This window comes from Corvus kubaryi, unplaced genomic scaffold (assembly GCF_017639235.1).
Source record: "Corvus kubaryi isolate FWS band 111438036 unplaced genomic scaffold, C.kubaryi_AGA036_p1.0 37354, whole genome shotgun sequence".
NCBI lineage: Eukaryota > Metazoa > Chordata > Aves > Passeriformes > Corvidae > Corvus > Corvus kubaryi.
Genome location: NW_024581116.1, coordinates 15,195,406 through 15,213,883, shown reverse-complemented (window position 1 = coordinate 15,213,883; position 18,478 = coordinate 15,195,406).

Here is an 18,478-nt window from a genome sequence, read left to right as displayed (position 1 = left end):
TATTTTTTAAGATGTTTGCCATTGCCTCAGCTTAGACGACCAACACTCTGCCTAACCATAAAATGCTAAAACCCCTGCATATTTGCCTAATGAGAAGTTTTCAAACAGCCCTTATGCGCTGACACTTGCTTATCCATTAACACATAAAGTGGGAACAAACCCTGGCTAATTACTGTTAAACTGCTTCAATCCCATTTTACTGAATTTTGTTGAAAAAGTCATTTAGAAGCACCCCGTCCCACTGGTCAGGTGTCAGTCACCTTATTGGATTGCATATATTCCTACTCCAAATGACAGGTGGAAATTTTTATTTTCTTAGGCATTATTATTCCATTACTGCATTTCTGTATGAAGGATCTCAGCAATACTCTAAAACTGTTATCATATTTAGAAAAGCATTAAAATTGTCTCTTTATACAAACACCTACAAGCAGGAGAACTACATTGTTCCTTTTCAGTAACAAAGGGCCAGCTGGCAAAAATCTGCCTCTGCTGCAACTCAGGCGAGGACCGAGCCCATGGGTAGTTCTGACTGTACTTCAGTCGATTCAGGGTTTGACAGTAATAAATGTGTTGCATCAGAGGTGTCAGGTTCTTGGAGGACTTCACTGGTGCCATCAGAGTTAGGAAAAAATGAGCTTGAATATGGCTGGCCACACAGCAGTCACACCTCCCCTGCAGGTTCAGCTGGGCTTCATCCAGTCTTTCAATACATGCATGAGCTGTGATTTCATGGATATGTTTTGTTGTCCGGTGCCTTGGAGTATATGCCACAATATTCACTTGGTGCCACTGTTTTCTGTTACAGTTTGTAAGATCTACTTGGTGTGTTGTCCAGCTGTGCCAAGAAAGAGGAAAACTTTCCAGCCTTAAAATGCTTTCCTCTCAGTGAGGTTTTGTGCTAAATGTTGTAGCTAGCACTTCAAAACCTCACTTTTTACTACCTCTAGATTTCACCATGCATGTTGCAAGATTTACACAGTTTAACACTACTTACAAGTAACTGGATTTTTCCTATTTTTAGAAGACCTAAGAAAATAATAACAGAAAATTAAAAATAAATATATTTTTATATAATGATATAATAATTACATTAATAGAAATTATATAGCTAGTAGTAGTAGTATTTTCTTCAAGAAGGTATGTCTGACATCTGTATTTTAAAACCCAGAGTACTGCATTAGGAAAATGTGCAGTCTGTTGTTCATTTAGTGGATGGAGGCTTGGGAAACACCACAGCTGCTAAACTGAACAATATAGACAATGTAAAAGAAATGCAGATAAATATTTACATCTAATTAAAACTATCAGCTGGAATTATACAGATGCATTAGTGTAAATCTGGAACAATCCTGTGTATGCTTCGATAGAGGTAGAATGCAGAATTGCAGCAATTTCCATGAAAGCTTCTATTCTACTACTGATCTTTACATTTATAAAAAAAAAAATATTATGATTGTATGCTCTTGACTGAGTACCAAAACTAAAATTGTTGAAATGAGCGATGGGATTTCGTTTTGGAGCCAAGAGATTAAACACGGTTACTTATCAGTCTCCCAGCAGCTTATTTAGTTTGTCACTCATCTGCACTGAACTCAGTAGTCCAAAATCAATATACTGCAGCTGCAGAATAAATAAAATATATGCCTTTGGAAGAGGAAAGCATGTGGTGTGTAAAATTATGATGATCAAAGTGAAAATGAACAATAGATTTTTATTTTCTTCTTTCCCATACTGTTTCTAATAAAGAGGAGTTCGCACTGTAAAATGGAAAGTGTTTTCCCCTGCATATGTCCATTCCTCATCTGTCTTGCTGCACCTGTGAATACAAAAAATAGGTGATGGAAACTGTTGATTTTTTTTAAGAATATTGTTCTTAATTCTGTCCAAATAGGGATACTGTGCATATACTTCCACACATATTTTATTACTCCCCTACATACACATATATACACCCAGGCATATACCCACAGAGATATATCCTCTAAATACATTGAGAATGAAGGAAAAGAATTATAGGTATAAATCAAATTTTTGCATGCTTATTTGACTGATAAAAATACCACTTGTTTATGGATGAAATAAAAGTTTAATTAAGTGAAAGTATGCAAAGAAATACTCATATTTTAAATGCCTTCTGAAGATTATCTAAGTAATCCCTACAACTTCTCCAAGTACCTTTGTAATATTTCTCAATTAAGATGCTATTTATTCCCATTTCTGGCTAATTAATGTGGATGCAAAAGACAAACAGACCAGTCCCTCTGGTCACAGCACATCTACCTGCCACAGATCATTTTTCTGCCATCTATCATCATTCTTTATTTACAGATCTGAGGTGGTTTTAAATCCACGTGACTTTGGGTCCTTTTATGAAGGGTACTTAGATAAATAAAGATGCAGATAGGTGAGACTTCAAAAAGATGTTTTCTGTTTTCAGAACCTGCTTTAGAAATACATAAGAATGCTATGTGAGACAATCCTCTCTTCCAAAGAGCTCTAAATATCAGCTGACAAAATCTTATCTCCTCCTGTTTTTGACAACTTAATGTATTTTTCCCTGTTGCTTGTTCCTGTCACATATTTGCAGAGCCATATCTTCTTTCTCTCCCCTCCCTTTGCCAGTGCAAGTTCACCTGGTTACCTATCTGCCCTTCTGCTTTGTGTGCCATCCTGTACCACTCAAACACTCAAGTGACTGCTATGATGTCAGATCAATTTAATTTTTGCAAAGCTTCATGGTGATGCTCTCTCCTGTACAATTAACTGTAAACCTTTCTTTTGCCCTCTGCAGTAAAGTGTAATAAGGAATCATTGCAGCCATTTAGCAACACAGACTACTGAAAAAGTAAAGGAAAACAATGCTGGATATTGTCCAAACACAAATTATGGGTCAAAAGGAGAGTAGCTGAAAACAGCCAATGAAAAAGCTGTATAAAAAACTGAGCCTGTATCTGCATTGACTTTTGCAGCTGACCAGGTCACGCAGATCCATCATTTTGCTCCTTCACAGTATCCTACACTATGACTGTATGACACATCTTATTTCTCTGGTGTAACTTTGAAGCACAGGCATCCTAGGGAACTGCCAATGGAGCTGCCAGTTACTCCACTGATGGAAAAATTATTCCACTTTAATTCCCAGACATAAAAAAAACCCCAACAACCCACAAAACCTGGAAGACCAGACCTTTTCCAAGGGCCAGATCAACATGTGACTCAAAAGCAAGAATAAACAAGCATACAAAAGTTCTCCATGCTAGATTGCTGCAGGAAGACAAGATTTTGTAGAAGAAAAGAGGCTAAAACCCCAAATCCTCTTCAAAATTAAATCCTGGATCTCCATCCTGCTTTTTCTCCCACCATCATTTCCCAGCTTGCCCCTGCTCCCCTGCCATAGCTGTGTCTCCACTGGAGTGGTTTCTCTGCATCTCACACCACAGAAATGTCTCCTTCAAAGAGGTTGCAGAGAGGTCATCACACAAAAATTAGTGTCGATTCAGGGTTCATTAACCTTTTGTGGATTTAGTACTGATGGCCTGGTAGGCACTATGCTTACTAAACCACTTCATTTATTGGATGCCATACCAGTCAACACAATGAAATATGTCACCAGGCACCTCTTTCAGAAAAGTTCAACCTAGAAGAATGAATTACAGGTGGAAGACGGGCAAGTGGTTCAGACAAACTTATGAAAATATTTTATGTAGATTTTGTTTCCTGAAACTAGGGTGTCGATGGTTTTATGGCGTCCTCCTCTTTTTTCCTTCTGCTCTTGAAAGATGGTAGTGTATGAACCTCTAGACAAGACCTTTGGTGGATGGTATGAAAAACATATAAAGAAAGCAGCTCCTCCAGGAACAAATATAATTGGAGTAACCTCAGAGCTTCTCCACCGCTCACCATCAGTTAGAGGAACTGGATTGTCTAGCCACATGGATCCATCTTGTGCTTGTTACTTGCAGGAACCTCAGCCTCACTATATTGCTCAGGCCCATTCCTTCCCTCTAGTCTGCTGGAAGAGTTTTTGAAAGCTGTCAGAAGGAAAAAAAAAAAAAAGCCCAAACCCCAAAAAACCAAGCTTCAGCTGTTTCTTAATGTTTAATTAACAAGGGACTGAGAATCAGGCCTCAGCCCTTCCAGTCTGAATGGGTGACCTGCCCAGTCACAGCCGGTGGTCGCTGGAATGCAGAGATGCTCCGTCGGCATGTATCGCATAAAAAGGCAGCCTCAGCCAGCTATCGGAAGCGCAGCCAAACACATGCTCATGTCAAAAATAGAAATTTGTCTGAGTAGTGTGTTGGCACTGCTTTGACAGGTATACGATTTATAAACTATTCCTCGAGGGGAAAAGGAAGGCAAATTGTTTAAACAAAAGTGTCGGTACTTTCATCACCCTCTTTCCTGGGCAGTGCTTTCTGACCCGTGGCTGCATTCCAGCACTCTCCGATACCGAAGCACTTCTGAAAAGCTTCTGTCTCTGAACAAAGTCGGGGGCTGTGTTTCTGGAAGTTAAATTATAACTATAACTTTGAAGAGAACTCAACCCCCCTGGGCTGATAAAACGATATGCCATAATAAAAAGGGAAAGACACAGCTACATTTTGCCTTGAGTTTCCCAAACTTGGTGCAGTTGCCTGCTTTCAGCAGAGGCTGTGTACCACCACTGTTGGTGGCCACCAGCAGCTCGAATGCTGTCCCAAGGAGGAGGAAGAGGAGGTTTGACCTTGCCTGCTCTTCACACATCATCCCTGCCTGCCTGCCAGTGCTGATCTGACCCAGTGGGGTGGCACTTGCACTCAGGAATGATTTGATACTGGCAAGAGCCACCTGAATCTTCACTGTTCAGGGGCATGCTTCTGCAGAGGGCCAGGAGCTGCACTCTCCTTTGCTTTGGATTGCTTAGCCTTACTTTTCACTTGAGGGTCTTCACACATAGGAGCTGAGTTTAAGTGACCATAAGCACTTCCCTTGGACCACAGAGGAAGAGATCTGGGAGCTAGAAGGATCATTCACCTCCAAAGAGAGCAGTCAGACTTGTCTCAGCAGCACTTGGAAACCAGGCAGCACCTCATGGCCTCTGGCTAAATTCCCATTTGGCCTTGGGATTCTCAGTTTTGGATCCCACTGCATGAACTACTTTTTGTATTTTCCTCTTTCACATCTTGTTGGTGTTTTCCCAGCACCACGTGGCAATGCCTTGGCAGTGAGAGGAGGGATGGACCTGTCTGTTTGCTGAGGGACGGACCTGGCTGTTTGCTGAGCACCGTGCTGCCTCCGGAAGTCTGTTTGTCCCTTGGAGAGAGTGCACAGGCACACAGCCGTGGCTGATAGGCACAGCCAAGCCCAGAGAGTTCTTGTGAAAGACTTGGCCTCTGTTAAGAGTATGAAAATGGGGCTTCCCTGCAGAAGTGGAGTTAACCTGAATCAGCCTTTCACATCTATACAGTCAGTTGGAACATAAAAAAAATCTGCAGTGGTGCTTTGAGACACTTTCCCAAGGCAAAATGGATACCTTGGAGATAATAAACATTATGATTCATCCCCAAGCAAACACATCTAAACAGCAGCACATTGTAAAACATTGACTTCTATTGTCAAGGTTGCCTACTGTAATTCCAATTGCCATCAAAGAGCTTTTGACATTTTATCTCAGTCAATGGAGATAAACATTTTGTGCCAATTAACGAAATTAAAATGTGGTGCATTACAATAACAATTAACAGCTCCAGTCTCTGCAAAATCCTGTTTACTAAAGCATTTTTTGCTAATCTGTGACTATTGTGAGGCTTGAAGCTTGTCACCTTGTGCTGCACTGCCCTCTTTGGCCTCTTTTACAGTGAAAAGTTAGGTTGTTTTACAAAAACATAATCAAGTTGGTGTGCCCCCTGCTTCAAACATACAGCTGGAGACATCGATAGAAGATTAAGGGATATAGGTCACAATTTTCCAAAACACAGAAGAGATTTAGTAGTCTTTCATCAAGACTAAGACTTCTAGATAACTTAGGCTGCATTGGCAAATCATATCCTTACTCAGAGGACTCCATTTAACCTCCATGGCATTTGAGCCTCTTGGTCCCCAGCTGCGTGAAAAGCCTCTGGTCACGTTTAACAGTATGTCACGTGTCTGTCACCTCTGACTGCAGGATTATTCATGACAAGCAACATGACATAAAGCAAAACTAACCTAATCCACCCTTGGATGGTTTTCACACAGGAGAAGAATACTTAATGTGTCCTAGCCCTGCCAGTATTTTATAAATTACATAAACCAAATACAAGGACTTAGACTTAAGGGCAAAATCTTTACTAATCTATAACTTCATTGACTATGATGTGAGCCTTGATTAAGAAGGAGCTGTGATTTAAAGAAGTCTCTATGGCTACATCTGATTTTAATGGGGTAGATGGTCATATTCATAAAACCTAACCAGTCACTATCAAGCATTAACACTTGATTCTGCTGCCTGCTCTGAAGGGATGCACCATAAGGTTGTGCTGATGACTGCTCAGCTTCCATGGTCAGAGTGTACTGAAGGGGCCTACTACTTTAAAAGTATTTTAAACTGTAATCCACATGATTTTGATTGAAAGTCCCATGTGTGATTCATGAACACAATCTACCACTAGCAGGACATAATTTTATTTCCATGTGGAAAGTAAAACACTCCAAGAAAACCTCTGAAAAATCAAAATGTGATAAAACCAGTGGGGAGAGATGTGAGTTTCCAAGAAGTCAGATCAAATTAATATAAAAGATGCTTAAGTCTTCCACTTAGTTTAAATACATATTTTTAAACTATGGGCTAGCTAACAGGTTTATATACATATATGTATATCATTAACAGCAGGAAATTGCAAATTACAGATGAATAGGAGGCAGTTGATTGGGACAAAAAGTTAAAAAGGAAGACACTTAAAAGTGCCCATTAGCCTTTTTCTTAGCAGTTTAGTTACATATTCAACTAGGCACTGTTCAAAAGATCTGAAGTATAACTCAGACATATTTAATTCAGCTGGATTCTCCTTTAAACAACTTTATGTATTTGCATCTTCTAAATGATTACCATTTATATAATTCGCAGTATAGTTTCCTCTGTACTATCTCACTCATAGGGCAGTTCCTTTAACTGGAAAACAAACAAACAAACAAACAAAAACTCCATAAAACCTTATTTGTATTTTCACTTGCCATTTCCTCGGAACACTTGCCACCATACTGCTGTGGCAAGTCCTCTATAGTTACCACACTATTTTCTACATCCTGTGTAGATGCAAGGGGAAATAATTCACATTGGCTGCAGCCACAGGCTTACATGTGCTTAACATTAATGTAAAATCAAGTACACATAAAATCATATATAATATTAAACTTGGCTGTAACATACAGCCGGTTTCCAATGTTAATATCCACTACATGTGCCTAACATATTTAATTAAAAAATATGTATATATATAAACAGTGTGGAAGGTATATCTGAGCATATATTTGGACATATACATGCTGACAGAGATTTATACACATAAACATATAAATATATAAATTTGTATATATATATATGAAAATACACTTGCACACATACAAAGTGAGGTTATAGAATTTTGCTAACAACTTCCTAACTGGCTGTATTGTCAAGCATTTTGCCAAACTCTGCTATTACAGAAGAAAACCCAAACGACAGTGGGGTTTAAGGGAGGAAGGTTGGAAAAGTAGTTAAGGCCAGTTCTGAATGAAGGAATGCCTCAGGGTATGAGATTCATTTGTCTTTGTACTAATGGGTTTATGGCTTTCTTTTTAAACAGCCAGCTGGGGCCGGGGAAGGGGTGGGGAGGTGAGGAGGAATCGCTAATCCCGGTTCCTGCCCTCCCCATCTGCCGTGAGCCAGCGCGGGGCGGGCGATGCGGGGCCGCTGCCCGCCCCACTGCCTGCTCCTCCGCCTGTCCCCTTCCCGTCCCCTGCTGCCTGCACGCCTCTGCCTGTCCCCTCTGCCTCCTCCTGACAGCTCCCCTTCCTGCACGGCTGCCCCGCTGCCTGTCCGTGCTGCCCCTGCCTGTCCCCGCCGCCTGTCCCTGCCGCCTGCCCGCCCGCCGGACAGTCCCGGCACCGAGCCACCGGCCGTGGGAAGGTCACAGGTCAGAGCCGTGCAGGACACAAGATGACATGTGCACAAGAGCATCTACCTGGTGATTTGTGACCGAGGAGGGAATATGTGAAACGCTAATGTCTGCCAGGTCAGGGGCGACACAGCGCACCCTGCTCGGCAGGGCTCCAGATGAGTTACCCCGGACTTGTGCTGGAGTGTTATCTTCTGATTTTTACATTTTCCTTCCCTACATTCACACAGGGCTAAACTCACCCCATTCCAAGCATTGCTTTGCCTATGTAGGCTGTAAGCACGCTGTTTTGCTAATCTGCATGAAAGTGCCTGGATATGGAAGGCAAACAGCAAGACATCTTATCTTTGAAGGGATCTTGAGGCCTTTTGAGTTTACTGTTGTTGCAGTCATTATTGCTTAGCATATCCTTGAAGGTTTGGTCTGAGGGACAGCTGGTGGGAATGCAATTTAGCTTGTTAAAATGCAGCAATTATTTGAATATACACCAAGCAGGAAAGCAGAGGCAGAGTGAATTTCCTCTGTTAAAGTGTTACAACATGGGTCTTCTTGGGGGAAGGAAAAAAAAAAAAAAGAGGAAAAAGAAGAGCAATATAATCTACAGAAAGAGCATCACAAAAATAAATTCAAGTACTTTCAGGCCTGGAAGCAAATTTTTGTGTTGCTGTCTACAGTTGTTCAGCTACAGCTTAAATCTAGTTTATTCTTAGAAGTTTTGTGTGGGAGAGTGAAGTGACAGAGAAGCACACAAACAACCGACCCCCAGTTTGTCAGGGGTGACTGGCAAAATCTCTGGTGTAAACATGGACGCTTCTGTAATGTGCTTATTTACTTGGGGAGGTCTCTTGCTGGTATTAACCTGATGTTTACCAGCATGGCGTGTCAGTGCTATGTATTTGCAAAGACTATTGCAACAGGAGCAAATCACATCCAGCACAGATGGAGCCGTGGAGTGACCTTTGTAGTTCAGAATTAGAAACAAGGATGCAACAAGCAGCAGCAGTATCACAGTGGATGAGTACAGAGCACCGTGCAAGGCAGTTACAGTCCAGTGATTTCTAATCCCAAAGTCACATTCCACTGGCAAAGCTCAGTACAACTGCCCCACCAAAAATTTTGGCTGTGAGCTGTGCAGACTTCTGCACCTCTCCCTGTGGTCCTGGGTGTGCAGAAACAAGCCAGGACCATGGCTGTGGTCTCTTGAGTGTATTGGCTGGAGGAAGATGCAACTGTCAGCAGAGCATCTGCAGGCAGGGAGAGCAGGCAGGGGAGGGCGAGGACCGGGGAAGCGTGAAATGCTGCTGTTTTTCTGAACTGAGACCTATAGGCACAGTAGATGACATGGTGCTTGGCCTTGCACAATCGCACTCAAAGGATATGGAAATTATGTCTTTCCTGAATGCAATCTATCCGCTCTGGTGGGATTAGAAAATGTGTGGAAGGGCTGCCTGGGCGCAAAAAGGCTAACACATCCTACCAGTGCCTGGTGGAGCCTGTGCGGTGCCCTTGAGTGCTTGCCAGCTCAGATGCAATCCCTACCCATGCCCTTCCTGAAGGCCAGTAGCTCTGCTGGCTTCCTTTCCCTGGCCAGGACCCAAATGCCACAATTTGGTTAAAAGTATCAAGGAAAACCTCCTATGGGGCTGGTTACGGAAACCCAGAAATATCACTGTTATGGAGAGGGCTAGCTGTTACCAGATCAGCAACACATATCTGCTAACGCTGCACATTTCTTTGCATCAGGCATCATTGACATTTTATCCACTGGTTTGTAATAACTCTTTCAATGCCACGGGCCTGCCACAATTGTTTCACTAGCATTTCCCCTCGAAAAATCAGGTGCAAGGGTGGAGGCGAACATGCTAGTGCCGGTCATCCCCTTCCAGATCTTGTGGCATTTCTTGCCTGTAAAAGTGTAGCAATCTGCGGCTTTCCAATGGCATTCCAGTTAAATTATATCCCAAGCGGCTTGCCACGAAGGGGTTAACACTGTAGCAGCCTTGCTTGGTGGATCAAATTCTTGCAAGAGCAAGGCTCTCCTTGCTTTGTTCTTTAGTGGGATGCATTCAGTAGGAGCAGCCTTAACACTGGGATTTGTTGTCCTCCTTCCACCAGCACCCTTGCTCTTCTCCCTGAATTCAAGGCAGCACAGCTTCAGCAGGGCTCCCTGTTTGCATATCAGAACAATCTCACCCTTTCACGTTGTCCCAGCAGCAGTTTCACACCAGTAGACTCTGCCCCTGTGGGGCCCCGGGTCAGGGACAGCAGCAGACACCCGCCACTTCTGTGCTGTCAGGCGGGACAGGAGGAATGTGCCTGGCCTTGTCACAGAGGAGGGAAGCCTGTGCTCCGCAAGAAATCTGAACAGATGCCACTTAGCTGGCTCAGAAGTGGCTCTTCAGTTGCTAGCTATTGCCCAAGCAGCCTGCCCAAGCATCCAGTGCTCATCCCAAATCCCGTGCATACCAACAGCTTTGCCTTTTGTGATCTTGCACACACTATTGGCATCTTTATTTAAAACCTCATTCAAATATTATGTGAAAATGGTCCAGATCATTCTCTGGCACTGGGTCCTGCAGGCAGGGGATAGCCTGCAGCTGTGCCACAGAGCCCTGCCAGCCCCAGCCCCTGAGGGTCACATCCAGCTCCTCACCAAGGCTGCTCTCTCTCACCTGCTCTGGCTTCTTGACATTTCTTTGCTATTAAAACCACAAGAAGAGAGCCCTAAGTTTACAGCAGTCAAAAGTTTTCTAATGTTTATCACTTGGAACATATTGCCTTCAGCTGGAAACCCCCCTGTCTCGTGGCATGTCCTTAAAAGTATAGGAGTTATTGACATCCTATCCCTGAGAGTGTCTAAGGCCAGGTTGGATGGAGCTTTGAGCAAGAAGGTCTAGTGGAAGGTGTCCCTGCTCATAGCAGGGGGTTGGAACTAGATAAACCTTAAAATTCCTTCCAATCCAAACCATTCCATGATTCTATGATTCTATGATATCTTTGCACCTATGTCAGACATAAGATGCTCTCTGTGGAGAAGCTTTTGGTGAGCTGAACCATAGCTGGGAGTGGAAGGTGGCTGGAATATACCCCAAAGCTTCAGGGGTGTCAGTATGTGGCAGGGGTCCTGGAGAGGTTCCTTGGTTACCCAGCCCTGCTCTGCCAGTGTGATCACCTACAAAGCATGGAAGTTAATGCTCTCAACAGCAAATGCTTTCAAAACTTAAAATACTTTTGGGTATACATCTGGTCAAATATCTGAGAAGTTGCAATGGAGGGTGGTTAAGGACTTTAAAGCACATGGAAGTTTGCAAAATTGAGTCTGCTTTGAGAAAACAGACTGCCATATATATACATATATGCCCCATGAGTAACAAAATGTGCCTCAAACCCCAGGACAAAAGGCAATGAAAATGGCCCCTACAATGGCCCACACTCTCCCAGGTAAGCAACTTGGGTTGTCCTCGGAGAAACAGAAGAAAGCAAGTGAACCACCATAACCTCACAGAACCATGCAAACATGGCAGGGCTGTGACAAGGGAGGTGACAGTCCCACTCCCCCCTTCCATTGCCTGCTGCTCACCTGCACTACCTCAGGAGGGCAGGTCTGTGTCCTCTTTCAGATCTGCTCAGGCCTCAAGAACCTGTTGAAGATCCCTAGTATCAAACCCCGAAGTGTTTCAAACTGCTGGCTTTGCTTTCTGTCAGGCAGGGGACAAAGAGGGAGGCTTGCAGCACTTTGGCTCTGTCCTGAAACAAGCCCTGAAGACAACATTTTAGGAACACTGAGGCACTGGTTTCAGTCAGACATCTAGGCAAAACCCATTTGAAAGAAATGGGACGATGATCACAATTGTGTCATCAACATTCCTTTGAGTGTCCAAACCCATTTCCTTTTGCATCCTTCCTATTAGCATTCATTTGCTGTGAGCATTCTTGTGAGTTTTTAGTAAAAACGACTCATGGCTCAGCCAGCTTTAAGCAAATATTTGAGTGCTTTAACTTGATGTGTATTCTGAACTCAAAAGTGTTTGTCTCACACAAGCCTGACAGCAGTTCATAGTGACCAAGAGTCCACGACCAGACAGAACTTATTCCCAGCATCAGCAACCAATGGTTTATGCAGAAGATGAAGGTGTGAGGAACCAGCTGCAGAATTATCTAACAAATAATTCATGGTCCTGAGCAAGCTTAATGACACGTCTCATCCATGTTTAAATTCTAGTCTGAATAAAGCTAAAGCATTGCAACTGGGTACACGTGGAAAACAATTCCTCTTTAACAGGAAATTCCAAGGTTGCAAGTTAAACCTAAACATTTTCACAGCTTTTAGGAGAAAGACATGAGTTGTTAGATTGACTCCCTAAATCACTGTCTTTGTTACTCAGAGGTGAATTTTTCAACAAAAACTCTCTTAAGGAGGTAAAAAGAAGGATGTCCTATGTTTCAGCAAATTCAGGATCTTTCTTTAGACTCCCAGAATGATCTAGACATGTAAATATCTGTTTTTTCATGGCTTCCTGTAACAAGCAGCCCAAGGCTTCCCTCAGGCCCATCAGCTGAATAAACCTTGTAGCCTCGGGGATGATCAATTCTGCCCCCTAGAAGTATGAGGCAGAAACCTGAAGGGGTTGGACACCACACCAAATCTTTGTTTTCTTTGCATTAGAGCTTTGATGCTATTGGGTCTGCAGCATTTTTACCCCCTTTTTCATCAATTGCTTCTGATGAATTTAAGATTTGCTATCATGCAGGCTACAGATTTAGAACAAATAGCCCTTTCATTTAGTTAATACCAGCAGCATAGCTATAAAGCTGTAATAGTTTACGGCTTTCAGGACATAACCTGCAACCACAGACAATACAAATTATATTACACTGTGTTTTATTGCTCTTTGAGGCCCACTAAGAGGCTCAGTGCTGTTTCATAGTCCAGAGTAGCAGCAGTTCTTTATTCTTTTTAACACACAGCTGAAAAATACTCTAATTCTGTTACAAAATGGTGTCTTTGTTTTTTTTTTTGAGAATGTGCCTTCAAAACTGCATGCACTCCCTTCACTGTAGGCTGAAAACAGCACTCTCCATGCAATTAAAAGGGAACATAAATGCACGGGGAAAATGTCGCCTTCCACAGCACTGTCTGCACAAAGAGGGTCTCCATTTTGATAAAGAAACAACAACAAACCACACTTTGATAATCATTTGGAAAGACAAGACATCTGAGAAGACAAAAACCTCGGGAATTGCAATTCCTTCCTAAAACGCCCCTTGTTTTTTCAGGTCGTGTGTTCGGATGCTGGAAGAATCACAAAGGCTGCTGGCGAAGCTTCTTAGCCCTGCCCCTTCCTCCCTGGGCCTAAGGCTGGGCACGGAGGGAAACAGAAAGGAGTCGCCATGTTTTCTTCAAATGGAGGATCTAAATAAAAAATGAAGGCAATAGAGCTTCAGGAATTGCAAAGGACCAGAGGGAGTGGGCGAGCACAAGCCAGCCCTGCCTTTTAAAACGTGAACAGGCCGTGTACTTGTCCCTGCTGCACCTGCTGCCCGTGCAGCGCTGTGCTATGGCAGAGGCCCGCAGTCCGATCTGCATATCAAATAGCTGATTTGTAGATGAGGTAATTCATTTTGTGGCTGTATGTTTGCTGTGGTGGGGATGGGCTGTTGCCTAGCAGTGGGCCACAAAGTCCCAGCAGGTTTCTTGAGTCAGCAGCCATCCTCTGCTCCCCTCACCACTCCCCTGCCCTCATTGCTAATTCAAACCCAGTTTTGACCGTAATAAATAAAGCTCCAAAACATTTGACTCATTCCTAAGTTCAAAGCACGGGTGATGTGCTGTGAATTGACAGCTTCCTTTGATGATGCATTGGTTTGGTGACTCGATAAGCAAAATACAGATCCAGAAACCTTGGTACCACGTGAATGGAGGGATGACAGATAGCGCCTGGTTGCAAAAACACCCTCTGAGAGGCCGGGGCTGCCTTGGTGCCTGGGTAGGCTGCTCCACTGCTAAAACATGGAAGAGGGGATTAAAAGATCAGCACCACATTTATTTAAGTATTTAAGCACGTCAGAAGTGGTTTTGTAAAATTTAAGCTAGTTTTCACGTATGACTTTCAGAGAATCAATTATGCCTTTCCTGTTAATTTTGACAGCTACTTCACATTGGGCAACACTCATTTGAAACACTTTTTAAGAGGTATTTTCTTCTTTCAAAAGCAGCTAAAGCTACTTACTTGTTACATGCAGTATACCAAGCTGGTGGAAACAGAAAAAAATCAGTCACCGTTCCAAATTAAAAAGAGGAAAAAAAAAAAAGCAGGGCAAAGAAGATGAAAACACTGGAGTACAAAGCTGCCCTTAGAAATTGCAATACATATATGTTGTCACCAATTGGTGTCTGATAAGTTGGCAGAAACTGCAGTTTAAGTGCTTTTATTTTAGGAGTGATCTGCTGACAAAAGACACATGTGCAAACCATGCCATTTAGATGAAGGAGTCGTATTCAGTTTTTGCAAAGTACAATTTATTTATTTTTTCCAGATTATAATGTTTTCTAGGAAGAAAGGAGTACAAAGACCCCTCAGCCCTAAAACAAAACCAAACATCTCAGCACAAATTGGAGCCTTGATAGCTCAAAGCAAAAGCCTCACAAACATCTATTAGAAGCAGGAAATGTCTAATGGAAAACTTACAAACATCTGATACATGAAAGGGAAGGCGCAAAACAGGAAAGCAGAGGCATGAGCAGCTAATTGCTGTAGATTCCTCACAACATTTGCTGAAACACAGCAAGACACATCAGCCAGCTCCTCAGCACAGGGGTATACAACCACCACTAAAGGATTAGTAAGAACATTTGGAAAACAAGCGTTTAAAAAAATGCTAATACTTTGGACAGAATGAAGTTGATTATGCTTGGGACTGAATTTGTAAAGATGCTTTGAAGGTGGCCAGAGGCATCCTGGCATGATGCTTATCATCTAATCCCAGATACAAAAGCTTGCAAAGAGAATAATTATTAAAAGTATGATTTTTATTCGCACTGAACTCTAGGTGTAAAAGCAAGCTGTATATCTTGCCAGATATTGCATGTATACCCAAACTTGCAGCTGAAACTTGCCTTTAGTTTTGATAAGCTCTGGTCTAAGAAAAATATGAAGTTTTCGGCAACGGTAATTCATTCTGCTGGAGCATGGACACGCAGCACATACACAGCACCTATTCTTGCCCCTTGTAAATGCCTGCTGCTTGTCTGATTTGAATAAAGTTATGCCTACTACTGTCAGAATTGAATTTGGCTCATGGTCTTCATGCAAATTGCCACTTGCCTGAATGTGTGCACCATATTAAGAATGCAAATATGTTTGGACGAGATGATTGTTCCTTTATTTGCTGCACACCCTAATTCACAAGGAGCTGAATCAGAGTAGTTTTGGTGTGTGCAAGAAGGCAGACTCAGACAAAAATACATTAAACTGTTTGCAAATAAGTTAATTACGTCAATAGATCTGATCTTAACTGTAACCCTCTCTGGTGTTATGTATGTGCTTTCTCGAACATAGCTAACAGAAAAAAACCCCAAACAAAATCATGTTTAAAAAAATTGCTCATTCTTCAGGACAAGAAACGAAGTACCTTTTTCAGACATACTGCAAATGAATTCTTATGTCCATAATTACAGTATTTCCTATCTCTGATGCTTTGAGCTCTGAAGGACAGAATGTACAATTTTACCTTTGTCTGAATTTCAACTCACAGATATTCTGTGAAGTTAATAGCTTGTATTTGTCTACTGGAAAGGCATCCAACGTTGAACCGAAGACATCTGGAAATCTAAAAACCAACCCTCATTTATACGTTTATAATTTGTTCAAATGAATGATAACCAGACCCATTAAAAATGTATATCCTATTTCTCATTTGAATTTCTATGATATACTTTTTCATTCCTTCTCACTTCCAGCTGTTATTCTGGAACTTTGCCAACCGCTTGTGAGGCACTTAAAAAAAAAAGTAAAAATTAACCCCCCCAGTAGCATTTTCTAGATTTCAGAAATAAAACATAACTGCAACAACAAAATTAATTCAGTGAAAATGTATATTTTTATTTTGCTTACAATTTTTCTTGCTCATGTTTTATAAAATATTTTGAATTTTTTAGAAGAAAAAACCCTAAAAATTAATTATACCCTATTTCCTAATGAAAAAAACAAACAAATAAAAAAAACCCCACAACAAAACAAACTAAACCCAAGGAAAAAGACCACAATTTTTTGACCATGTTTTCAGGGCATGCTATTCTTTCCTGTGGGAAAATTCACACATTCCATACACTGAGATATTAAGTTTGAACTTTCAGTCATTTAATTAGTTCTCAATTCAACAAAGCATTTAAGCATGTTTTCAAAGCACAAAGCACTTAAGCACATTCTTATTCTGTCCCTGAATAGGGGCAGAGTGCTGAATCACACTGGGAGCTCTGAGAGCAGAGCCCAGGGCAGCCTGACAGGGCCACAGAACTGCAGGGCTCTCGATGGTTTATTTCCCCAGGAAGGGGTATGGTAGTGATTACATCATACCCAGAATTAAAGCCAGGCCTAGTTTGAAAATGCAAAACTTTTTTTGCAATTCTATATAATGTCACGAATTTATAATACAAAATTGAAAACACACGTATGCCACATAAAAAGAAAAAAAGACAAAAGAATCCTTTGGGGGTTTATATTTTCCCACTTTTGACAAATATAAAGTAAATATATTATATAATAATCTCATAAAGTCTTATGTTATAACTGTACAAGTAGACGTCCACTGTGTTTTTGGATATATGGAACACAAAAATGTAGGTAAATTGACTTGCTTACACAACCAGACAGAAAAGTACACAATTTAGGCTTCTAAAACCCTCAGTTGCAAGGTAGCTGAGGGATGCATGCCCACACAAATATACATACACACTGACACATGTACAGAGCTCAGGTGAATCACAACCATGTCTTGGTTCAAGTGAAAAAATGATGCTGTGTACCAAACAGATATCACAAACACATTGTCAGTTAAATTAACAATAAGATTATCTTATCAGTAATATTTTCTATTTTTACAATTGAAGTTTATATCAAGAAGTCTATTATTTGGAACAATGTTTTTTCTTTTTACTTTGTCATCACTGGGTGTTGAGATATATTTTAAACTTTATGTTGTATACTAAAATAGTAATATTGGCATTTCTGGTTATTTAATGTGATATTTGTGTCTAAAATAAGCCTGTCTGAAATTTAAACAGTCCACCTTTTGCTTCCAAGACTCCCTGTGATATCAGCAAGGAATGTAGGCTTGGCTCATTTCTGGGTAGCCTTTTCAACACACACCTTTAGCAATGCTAGAGGTAGCAGTCAGCTCTCTATAGAGATAAGCACTTTGCTATTGAAGAAAGCAAAGAATTAATGGGATTCCTAAGAATTTGGGACCTGCTTCCCAGCCACAATGCCACGGTGGTTTACACTGTTGTAGACTGCTGTAACCCCAGAATTACAAAATGTTCAACTGGGCTACCTAGTTTTGTATTCACTTTCTGCATGGCAATTCTTTAATAGTGTTTCTTTGTATTGTTTCTGTGTAAAGCTTTAAGGATTGCAAATCTGACTTACTTTCTGCATATTGTTTCCACTTCTCAAGAGCTAAATTCTGAAAAGAATGCAGTATACCCATCATATCAGGTAATGTTCAGACTGATCAAAAATATCAGGAAGCAGATAAATATTTTTTCTATTTTTGCAGATACAATTTTCTACCATGAAATTTAAAATATATGTAAGGAAACACTGTTTGCTACTCAAAAAAGGGATTCCTAATGCAACCCAACTGAAAAAGTCTATTTACACAAATTGAAATTCCCTGTTTCATTTTAACAAAATGGTAAAACATCTTTTTAAAAGAAGAGTGTTTTAAAATACTGTGAAATTCTACTGCACAGTGGCGTTAAGCAGGAAGAAAGGAATCCCTGTACATTTGATCTAAGTAGGGCTGCTGAAGCCTGAGGAAGGGGGAATTGTGCTTACGCCGAGGAGGACGCCCATCATGCGTTCGCGAGCAGGAGATGTCAGCCATTTTTCTGCACACTCTCCCCAAACGCAGGCTGGAGCTGCCCTCGCTCCACCATGTCAGCCCATCTGCTTCTCTCCTTGCCCTGAGAGCACCTCCACTCACGCAAACATCCTCTGCCTTACTACAGGCATATCAAAAAATGTTTCCTTTAAAAGAGAAGCAAATGAGGAATAGGAAAAAGAAAAAGATCATATTTTCCAAAGAAGACAAAGAAATGCGAAGCTCATCCTGCCTGCCTTACTTGAGAGAGCTGCTCT